Here is an 11,316-nt window from a genome sequence, read left to right on the forward strand (position 1 = left end):
CTTCCTTATATACCTTAGGCTCCTTAACAAGAAGATCGAACAAGGTAGCATCAACCATATTCACATGAGGCATAACAAGAGAATCTTCTTCCTAATTTTCCATATCTTCTAAAACCTCAATATTCTCTTCATCAATTAAGGTAGGATCACCCACACCATCATGCACGCCATGAAGCTTCTCATTGATAGGGTCCTCATCAACAACACAAGTAGTATACTTAGTTGTTTCATCACCCTTTTGCATACAATCACCCAAAGCATATACTTGAAAACCCTCATCATACACATCACAATCTTTTCCATTGCTAACTTCCTTGACCTCCATCCTGTGATCCTTGACTACCTCATCTACAAGAGAAAAATTCACAGCAACAACATTGGTATCAGAGACATACTCCTCCTCATTGTAACATATATTAGAAGCATTAGTCATGCAACTTGGACATTCAAAATGATCATTTACTTGCATTTGAGACTCATTCATGACCATGGTAGCCTTCTTGCCTACATCCACCTTACTAGCATCATCATCTTTGACATGAAGTTTAACATCAAATCACTTAAACAACAAAGATGGCATACATTGAGCGTTCTTCTTGATCTCATTATGCATATGACATTCTTCTTTCACATGCTCGAGAGAATGAGAAACATGGAAGTCTTCATTCCATACATTGTCCATATTTATGTATAAAACAAAAGATATATTTGGCTTCTCATCTTCTTGCAATCCAAGCTGCCTCACTCTCTCTAGCTTCCATTCCTTATGCTTTGCAATCCTGACTGCATCATCAAATGTAAGTGGCCTTTTAAGCTCAAGCTTTAACTTCAAATCAGCCCTCAAACTTTTCATAAACATACATTTCTTAAGCATAAGAAGAGGAGAATCACTTCCCAAAGCAACACACCATCTTCACCACAAAGCATTGAACTCCTTGACAAAGGCATCTACACTTTGACCATCACATTGCACAAGTCCTTCAATGGAGTGCCATACATCTGTTGGGTCCTCTAACTTCTTGAATTTCTTAAGAAAATCCTTCTTTAATCCATCATAAGTCATCACCAATGGCGTTTGAGATGATTTTAACCAAACTCATACTCATCATAACATATCCTTGCATCCTCTTTCAAGCAAAAGAACAAAATCTTGAGCATAATCATTGGATCTTCCTTATTTGCCATCAAACAAGAAAACTCCATCTTTTCAATGAATGCATCAGCATCCTCACCTATATAACCATAGGACCTTGGAAACTCTATCATCATAGCCATCAAATCTGTCAACTAAAGGTCACTTGAAGAAGATCCTAGGTGGCAGGTACCAAAACACTGTTGGGAAACAAGCAAACTGAAAGAGCTCTATAGCGATGTCACCCAAGAGAGTTGAAGAGAACTACAAGAACACCAAAAGCTTTGGAAAAACCCTTTGAAACACCACAACTTCAACAAGAGTAGTCCCCTTGGGAATTTACTGGCCATCGCCCACCCAAGAGACTATGTCACATAGGAGAAAAACCCTGCCAAAGCATGGATTTACAGCACATGCCAACCAATGTATATGAATACAAGGGCCTCCCCTTTCACCATTGAACACCACAAACCTACAACTTCAACATCAATTCCACAATTCATACATACATGCCCTCCAAATCTGTCTGCACACAATTTGCCACTAGGCTACCATAGCCATAACCCTACAGAGAACTAGTCGTAACCCGAAGAGCACAACTCCAATTAGGTCACTTTAAAGCTTGAGAGAAATCTTGGAAAATAACTACCGAGAAAGCTGAAGATGAATAAATTTGAATCTATAAACTGTTGCATGCAAAATTGACGCGAACAGAGAGTTGTCCCAATACGACTACATGTAGAGTAGGCAAGGCGGGGGCAAAAACTGCAACAACCCTGAAGTCCACATCACAGCAATTTTAGAAGCGACCAAAACAGAGCCCTCAATCATTAGAGAATGCAGTGTCACAACTTCTAGAGTTCACTGCCAAACAAAGAGCGCGTCTTCTATAATTACTTTTGTTCAAACCATGCAGTTTCAACCTAACCTTACCGTCGAACGCCACTGAACTTATTATTCAGAACCCATATCTTGCATAGCATTTTTGTTACCCCATGCATATCCTCAATTCGCATCATAGAGCAACAATATACGGATATGCATAGACACATACTTCGTTCCCATGCACTTTGACACAAGTTCTTAGGCGACTCACTCTAGGAAGGGGGTAAAATACAACAAGATACTCATCATTTTGTATATATTAATTACCTTCCCTTTTTTCTTTTCTTTTTTGTAAAACAGTTTTTCGAAGCCTTATAACCCTTAGCAGGTATAATCATGAGCCATATTGACACCATCTAAATGTCGGGTTAAGAATATGTAAATATGAGTGATTACACTAATTTTGGCAAAATTTTGGCCAACTAATAACAATTATAAGTAATTTTCCTTTACTAAAAAGCTAAAAATGCCAAATAATCAACAAAAATTAATAAGTTGAGCCAAGAAATTTGGAATTGACTTCCGAAATCAAGCACCAAAACTTCAAAGCAAAGGCTTCGAACATGGCAAATATGGAAAGGTTTGGCACACAATGAATTTTGAGCCAATTTCTAAAGGATCAAAACTGCAGATTAAAGGCCATCTGTGGATTGAATATCAAAATGAAGAACGTTTTGAACTGCAGATGATATGAACAACAAGATATGATCATTGGAGGTAAGTACAAATGGGGCATTCTGGGTAGATTGGGAACATATAGCCAAATGGGGCAACATAAGCTCACATTCACAAAGAGAGAGAGAGAGAGAGAGAGAGAGAGAGAGAGAGAGAGAGAAGCATAGGATTTTCCGCATTGTTTCTACCTGCTAAGACTACCTCGATAGCTCTTACTCCACTAGATTCGATAGGTATGATCATTAACCCTACAAGAACACTTGTGTATGCTCCACACTACCCAAACATTACCAAAATAACAGATCAGAGCATATCAAAGTCAAAAATTCTGTAAGTTTTCAAGGCCAATGGGGGAGTTTGAAACTTACCCAAAACCAAAGCCTTTGCATCAACAGACCCTTGGTAACTGACAGAATCACTGTATGCAAAAACAGTTGCAAAAGGGGGTGGAACATGGATCGCAATCCATGTTCCTCAAACCCTAAAACAAGATAAAATTGCATTATGATTCCATGTAAGCCCAAAAACAACCTCCACTAGTTGGAATTTCAAGGTGCTTCCCAACATGGATTGCGATCCATGTACCTTGATCACAAAAGCAGGGCAGGAAATGTTCAGGCTGGAGGATGCAAAAGCATAACTAACCATGCAAAAATAGTTACAAAAAGGGCTTTTAAAATCATTAAACCCTAGAGGTTTGTTACCTTCAGTCTGCAAATGGATATCTGGCAATAATCAAGGATAAAAAGGTCAATTTCTAGTAAAAAAATTATGGAGTAGGGTTAGGAGAAGAATATGAAGTTACCGCACTAGCCAGAGCAGCAAGTGAAACAACTTGGGCCTTTATTCCAAAGTCAACTGAAACAAAAGGGAGTCCAAAAGAGGGTGAAACACAAGCATCAAGGAGATATAACCTTAAAGGTCTAATTGTGGTCAAAGAAAAGCAAAAGAGTACCTGCAAAGTTGTGCAGATTTCCTGGATCAATTTCCCCCATCAGATGGATCCAAAAATTGATGAAAGTTGGTGGGGAGATAGGCAAAGCCGCGGTTTTCACACACAAATCAGATGTCAGTCAAAGGAAGTACCCAAAAGTGGTTCCAAAAAACCAACATGGTCAAGACGGGAAAAACATGGCCATAAAATGGGAAACTGAGTAAACACAAGAAAAACAAATCCAAATTTGAAAATAACTCATGAGTGTACTAGGAAGACCTATGGAACATGTGTGCAAGAGGCTATCCCAAAATCCCTCCCAACATGGATCGTGATCGATGTACCTTTTTGGCCAATTAGAGTCAAATTCACATCATCTGGCTCAGGATATCCAACAAAGCCTAGCCATGACGTTTTAGGTCATTTGGATTCCCAAATCCACATCAAAATGTCTAAGTCTAAGGATAATTTCCAAATTTGACCTAAGTACCAAACCAATGATCCAAATCCCAAAATATTTGGACCAAGGCACCACCTTGACGAGCCCTACCAGCTGGTACCATTAGATCTTCAAAATGTTTCCCAACATGGATCATGATCCATGTACCTTTCTGCCAAAATTCATTTGCTACCTTATGCCCTTGTGCCTATAGTAATCCTAGATGCACTGGTGAAATTTGGGGTAGTTTTGACAAAGTTATGCTCAATTTTTATTTTATGGTCAAAGTTTGCGTTTTCTTCAAGTTTTCGATAGTTTTGATCAATTGCTAAATCCTATTTTTAATCTGAAAGTGACCTTAGGATGCCTCGAAGAAAAGCACAAAGAAAGTGGGAAGCAGCTCCATATGAGATCAGAGATATATCCTCAAATGAGAAGTCCCATATCACACAGTAGGTGCTAAACACAATACCTGCCAATATATTCATCAAAAGATTTCAAGCAGCAAATAGAGAGATAGTAAAGAACACCATTTTTCCAAGGGAATTGTGGGAACTACACTAGAAGTTTTAAGTGCAAGATGTGGCTAGGTATCTACTCTTGGACAGCTTTCTATGACTACCACCATGGGGAATTGATTTCAGAAGAGCTCATGAACTCATAAGCTCAATTCAATACAATGAGGAAGCCACCCTTATGGACAAAGATGGAGCGAAAGTCAAAGTTAAAATCACTCCAGAGATAATCAATGAAGCTCTCCATCTGCAGTAGGGAACACACGATCTCTTGCAAAAGACAAAATAAATAGATAACGACAAAGTCTTTCTGAAGCAAAGAGGACACAAACTGACATATCAAGATTTGATCTACTTGGAGACAAAATTGCCTTTGCACCTCATATCGCAACACTTCAAATTTCAAAGTACAAAATCCTCTAAGATACTCTGAACCACTTTTGCACATGGCAGTGGTAATGGCAATGGGGTTAGCAAAAATAAGAGTGATCACCTGTGACTTTGGCAACTACCTACTCGACAATATAGTGGAAGCAAATCTTAAGGGAAGCCAACAGAGAAATACCTACATAAATGTTGGACCAATGCTGAATCGAATCACCTACCAAGCATTAGGAATGATTGAGCATCTACCACCAATAGAAGTACAGCTAGATTTGATCCACAAATCCAAAAGATTAGTAAAGTCGGTAGCAAGACCATCCACAAGGCCAAAACAAGAGGTCAAACAAAAAAGGTAGAGCTCAACAAGAATTCACAGTGACAGTGAGAAGACGGAGTCTAATGCACCAAACAAGGAGGAAGCAAGGTCAAAATAAATAGATACTGCTTCCAAATACCAATCTTCAGACAAGGAACATGGGAGTGAGTTTTAATTAGATACACAAGACTAAAGAAGAGAACAACCCGGGTGGTAGAGTCCATCCTAATCACCCAAGCCAGAAGAATAATGAAAGAAGCGCACGTGCAAAGAGAAAGAATCTCCTAGCAGAAACAAGAGGGAAAAAAACCAAAGGGAATATAAGTGGATGATGAAAAAGAAGAAGAAGATGTACCTTTACAGCGTAGAAAATCAGCTGCTCTAGAACGGATCAAGAAACACAAAAGACAAGAAGTGGAGAAGAATCTAAACATTGCCAGCAAAATGCCGCAACGTATTCAAATGAGATCAAACAAAAAATGGAGCAAAGAGCAAGAGAGGATGCAAAGCGGCCATGCATTGATGATCTCGAATCATGCGACGAATCTACCAAGGCCAGAGGAAAAGATGAAAACCAAGAAGAGAAGGGTGAGTAGGACACACTTGACTAGCAAGAATATGATTTTAAATCACCAAAAGAGAAAGAGTTACTTATTCTAGAAGAGTTGTCACAAAAGAAGGCAAATCAAGAAAAAGAGACAGCACCGCTAAAAACCACTACAGCTCCCACTACTGTTGAAGTATTGAAAACAATGAAAAGAACGACAGATGAGGCTGGAACCTCGGATGAGGGCCAAATAAGTCACAAAAAACGAAGATCTCCTCGTTTGCAAACATTGGTAGAGGAGGTAGCCAAAATGATCAGGTCTTTTGACATTGATGCATATTTATACCAGATCAAACTCCAGTTCCAATGCCAAAGAGCTCTCTACAACTTGCACAAACTAGAGCTGGAGGAAACCAAGAAAGAGGGAACAAAAGCTGTTGAAAACACACTACAGCTACAAAAGAAAATAGAGGAAAGTCCAGTTGCAACTTCAATCAGAGTCACAAAGGGAACAAGAGAACGCCACCTATTACTACAAGGAGGTCCAGCAGTTTAGTGATGCCAACACTACTCTGCAGGTTGAGCAACAACGACTAGAGGAAGTGTTGGTCAGGGAAAGAGAACACAATGAAAAGCTACAAGAGTCCTACGTGGTGGTCAGCAAGACTATGACCGAGCTTTTAGCCTTGCAAGAGACGTCAATATCCTCAAGCATGATAGCTAGATTGACCTTGTTGAACAAACATATCCAAGATCTAAAGGAGGCCTTGCTCATGAAAAATATGATAGACAAATCATGACAGCAGGGCATAGAGCATTGCAAAAAGCTAAAGACAAAGAGATTGAAAATTTGAGAAAGTAGCTAGAAGAGACACCAGGAGTTTTGGATGCTCTAAAGGCAACACAAGAAAAGCCCGAACAAATAACCCCAATGGAATTTGAGCAAATAGAAGGACTTGAGCATTTCACTTTTGAAGCTCACCAAACGGATATGCCAGGTACAAGCAAAGAAAAAGCAACACAAGAATCTGAAGATCCAGCCACGACATCCATTCTGAATACGGCAAAAGAAGAGATTCAACACTGGATCTCAAAAGTCAAAGACCCTTCACACAAGGATATCTGCAATATGATCTCAAAATGTTGGAGTCAGCAGCCTTGCGCATGATCACTTCAGATGAAGTGGTGAAGAACCTCGAGCATGAGATGATTTCCATACCACTGATGAGGCAAGAGGCCCTATTATGGAAACGAAAAATGCTACCTGTCCTTCAGACAATCAAAAGAGGGGATTACAGGGATGTTCCTATTAATGCGCTAGAAATTTTGACTGTCATTGACACTCAAACTCTCTGGCGAAATAAATGGTTTGAGCAGAGACCAACAGATGAAACATACTATAGAAATACTCCACAACATCTCAGGATCAACCCAACTTACTGTCCCATCAACATGCAACGATCCTGGGAAATCTTTTACTCATGGCAAAGCAAAAGACTGTCAGTGTTGAATTACCCCGTCATAACAAAGAAAATTAATAACAATCCCCCATCAGAAAAGTATATGGTTTAGATGCTCAAGGGAGTCATCAACATGATGAAGGAGATACCAGATCTCGCATGCCAGATGCTCGTGAGAGTTTCCAAAATGGTAATCACCTGCATAATGGCATTCAATGATATAGAGGCAGCGGAGCATCCCTGGCAAGTTTTTGTGGAAGGCACAAGAGGGCTCTACTAGAATATGGAGACAAAGATCCCAATAAAAAATGTCATCATGGGATTATATGCGAGAGTCATGTTCCTGCCCTCCCACTACATGCAAACCTTTGAGGAGGCATTCATGACCAAACTCTTCCATATTTAATCCCATGATCAAAGATTTACCAGCTTGACACATAGCATATCAAAGCACTCTCAGCAATAATCCCTTCAGAGAGCTCGCAAAAAAAGTAGAGATCGAGGCAAGGGTGAAAAGTTCAGGCACCTCACTGTGACGCTAGAAAAGAGACTGATCAACTACTAGAAGATAGTCAACAATCAATTGCACGAGGACGTGCAATGAATAGAAAGGGGGGAATGTTTGGTGGACACAACGGACTGACACGTAAAAGACAAGAATACACCACATTGTACTCGCTCATTTTTTCAAAAGAAGTAATGTAGTATTGCTAATGAGGATTCTCAATTGTAATATATTCTATCATTCCCTCTTAGCCTCTCTGAGTCGACACACCTTGTAAATGGCCAAACAGCCATGGGAAAGTCCCCTTAGCTCTTAAGTCAAAACCCTTAGTTTTGAAAAACACATCATCATTAGCTTTGAAAAGAATTGGACGTTGACTGTAAGAGCTTCTAGCTGCTACAAATTGTAATCTGGATTTCTCCTTGTCTGGTAATCGGAATTCAATTCCGAATAGCACATTGTGTTTCTTGTCTCTTCTTCTACAATCTAAGTGTAATCATTCCCAATTCTGTTGTGGTTCGCAACGTCTTGTTTGTGAGATAAATCATTGATTTGAAATCTTAAATGGTTGTTTTTTCTATGTTTTGACCTTGGATAAGTATTTCTATGCTTAAGGGGGACCTTTTTGTGTATTTCTATTTCAATTTTGTGCACATTTTTTGTGATTGATTGTGATTTATGTACCTTCCTAGATGGCTACAAAACTTGGTAGGATTGTACCCTTAGGTGTTGTAATACCTCTCCTTAAGTTTCATTGCATTCCAAATTGGTTTGGATGCCAAAAAGGCATGATGACCTAGAGCGGTGAGATCGAACATAGACTAATTTTCAGACTAGGAAGTGACTGATTTGCTTTTGTCGTAGTATGAATAGCCCTCTGAGTTCAGTTTGGTGAGATTGACAATCTCGTTAAGTCTCCGTGCCCCATCCCAAGTCGCTTCCTTGCATATTGACATTATGTGTTACAAAAAGCTATGCTGCAGACGTCCCTCGCAGCAAACCGCCACCACATAGTACTGTTTACAAACCTCTTCATTATGGAGACGATATGTAACATTTAATTGCCTAGTAACTTGTGTGTAGCGGAAAATAGCATGAACATAGTGAGAATTTCATTAGAATATATTCCTAATGAGAATAACAAGAGTGCTTGGGTAGAGAGAGCAACAAAAAGCATAACACCTAGTTAGATAGCATTAACAATACTTCAAAAGAGAAAGAAATTAAGCAATTGACAACATTTGAGGACCGGATTTTCATGGAGCCGGTCCCCCCTCCAAAAGGCTTTGTATTATGGTTTCTCCCATCTAGAGAGACATTTTACAATAAAATTCTTTGTGTTCCTTCAATTCCCTCACGGTCTCATACCCAAGACCTCACACACCTTCGAAGATGGTGAGAGCTAGCGGGGTATGAGAGTAGATTGAGAGAAAAAGGGGGTATTCTTACGAGAAAGATATAAATCTCCTCACTTAATGCCTCATATTAGCTTAGCTTAGATTAGTAATTAGCATGGTAGAGGAATGAGCCTCAAGATAGTGAGCACCAAGAGATATATGCATTTTATAAGTTTGGCAAGTTTCATATACCGCTAAGTTAGTGTCGAGATCCATCCCTAAATTGGCACTTAACTATCCCGTGCCAACGCGGTGTCATTATGGACAGTGTCTCATTTTCTTTAGATTAAGCATTTTTTATTTCATCCGCAATAAAGTGAACCAATCATATTATTTGTGCAATGCCATTAACCATCCCACGTTGGCACGAAGGAATTTATGTCATTATCCCAAATGCATCAAAACAAAACCCATTGATGAAATATATGAAATAAATTTGCAAAGTGTGCTAAACATCTGTGCTCGTACTTGGTCTGTCCTCATTATCAAATTTGCACTCCGTTGAGCTTGGATAGTAGGTTAAGAGAAAAATTCATGCAGCCATGCTTGCTCCACCCCCTTGGCCTCAACCTTTTCACGGAAATTCGGTATGGCTTAAGATAGTGTCCCCACTCCGTGTGTCCCAGTTCTAAACAAGGGTGTGACCATGGTGTTGGCTTTTTTGGAGAAGGTAATCCTTCACTCAAAAGGCACTTTCGGGCATCTGCCTTTTTTGAAATTGATGGAGTGCATTTAAAATACATTTGCTGAGAGCAATTACCTACCTCGACGAGCATAATCATCTACGAGGACTGTCGGCCGCCTTCGGCGGCCTCTCTCTCTCTCTCTCTCTCTCTCTCTCTCTCTCTCTCTCTCTCTCTCTCTCTCTCTCTCTCTCTCTCTCTCTCTCTCTCTCTCTCTCTTTCGCTCCCCCTCTTTATCGTGTGCTTCTCTCCTTTTGGCTTATAGTCTTCAACTCACAGATAATGACACGTGTAAAGGGTCATCCTCTCCGCCATATTATGTTAGTAGATGACACATTCTTTCGACAAAAATATTAATGTACTTAGGACACCTTTAAAATGATGGGGAGGAAAAGAGTGAAAGCCTCAATGAGTTAGAAAAATGCGCTTCAAGCTGGTGGTGGTTTTGGTGGGTTTGTGGGTGGAAGCAGAGTCCCTTCATTTATGGAGTTCAAAAGGGGGATTGCCTCGTCACTATATGGCACGGATCCGGGTCAGAGGGGATCTAGGGCCCAAATTTGGGGGCGCGAGGCTGCTTTAATCTCCGCCGTCGGATCACACAGTGAGCTAGGGGTTGGTGAACTGGGGGTGAACTAATGGTGAACTAGGGGTGGGTAAGCTAGGGGTGGGTGAACAGCAGGTGAACGAGGGACGCCTAAACTAGGGTATGATCATGTGCCATGCCAACATGGACAGTGACGTGCACTAGCGTGATGGTAGGGCATTCGTGTGGCAACCCAAACGTCCTAGGTTCAACCCACACCCCACGAGGTGGGTGAACTAGGGGTGAACTAGCGGGGGTGAACTAGGAGTGAACTTGGGGTGCCATTTTTGCCCCGAGTTCACCCACAGTTCCTTACGTGATCCGACGGCCGAGATTAAAGACGCCTTATGCCCCCAAATTTGGTCCCTAGATCCCCCCTGGCTAGAGCCGTGCCATATAGTGATGAGGGGGGGCTCGCCACCCTTGTTTCCCTTGCAATCTGGCGCACAAGTGCATCCTGCTACACTTGGTTGGGTGTGAGCTATAATCACTGTAGTCATCGCCAAGTACTGAGCTTAAGTCTCTCTGGATTTCTTTTGCAGGGCTCCATCCCCCTGCTCTCTCCAACCTCACCTTCCTTCGGTATCTCGACCTCTCCCACAATCTACGCCTACAAAGAGGAACTGCAGAGTGGAACCCATTGCTGGTTTTTAGCTTAAAACCTTCCGCACTGACGTGCTTGCAAAGATTCGCTGACCCGCCATAGCCTAGAAGGCATTTCTCTACTCTGTTGATTAGGAGCTTGATTTGGGGACTGTGACAATTAGGGTTTGAAACGTTGAAAGTAGAGAGAATGTAAATCAGCAAGAATTTTGTGCGAGAGGAATTAAAATTCTCTCTAAATAATTAGCACAAGAAAAT

This window comes from Adiantum capillus-veneris, chromosome 12, assembly GCF_014529385.1.
Source record: "Adiantum capillus-veneris isolate H3 chromosome 12, ASM1452938v2, whole genome shotgun sequence".
In the NCBI taxonomy this organism is placed as follows: domain Eukaryota; kingdom Viridiplantae; phylum Streptophyta; class Polypodiopsida; order Polypodiales; family Pteridaceae; genus Adiantum; species Adiantum capillus-veneris.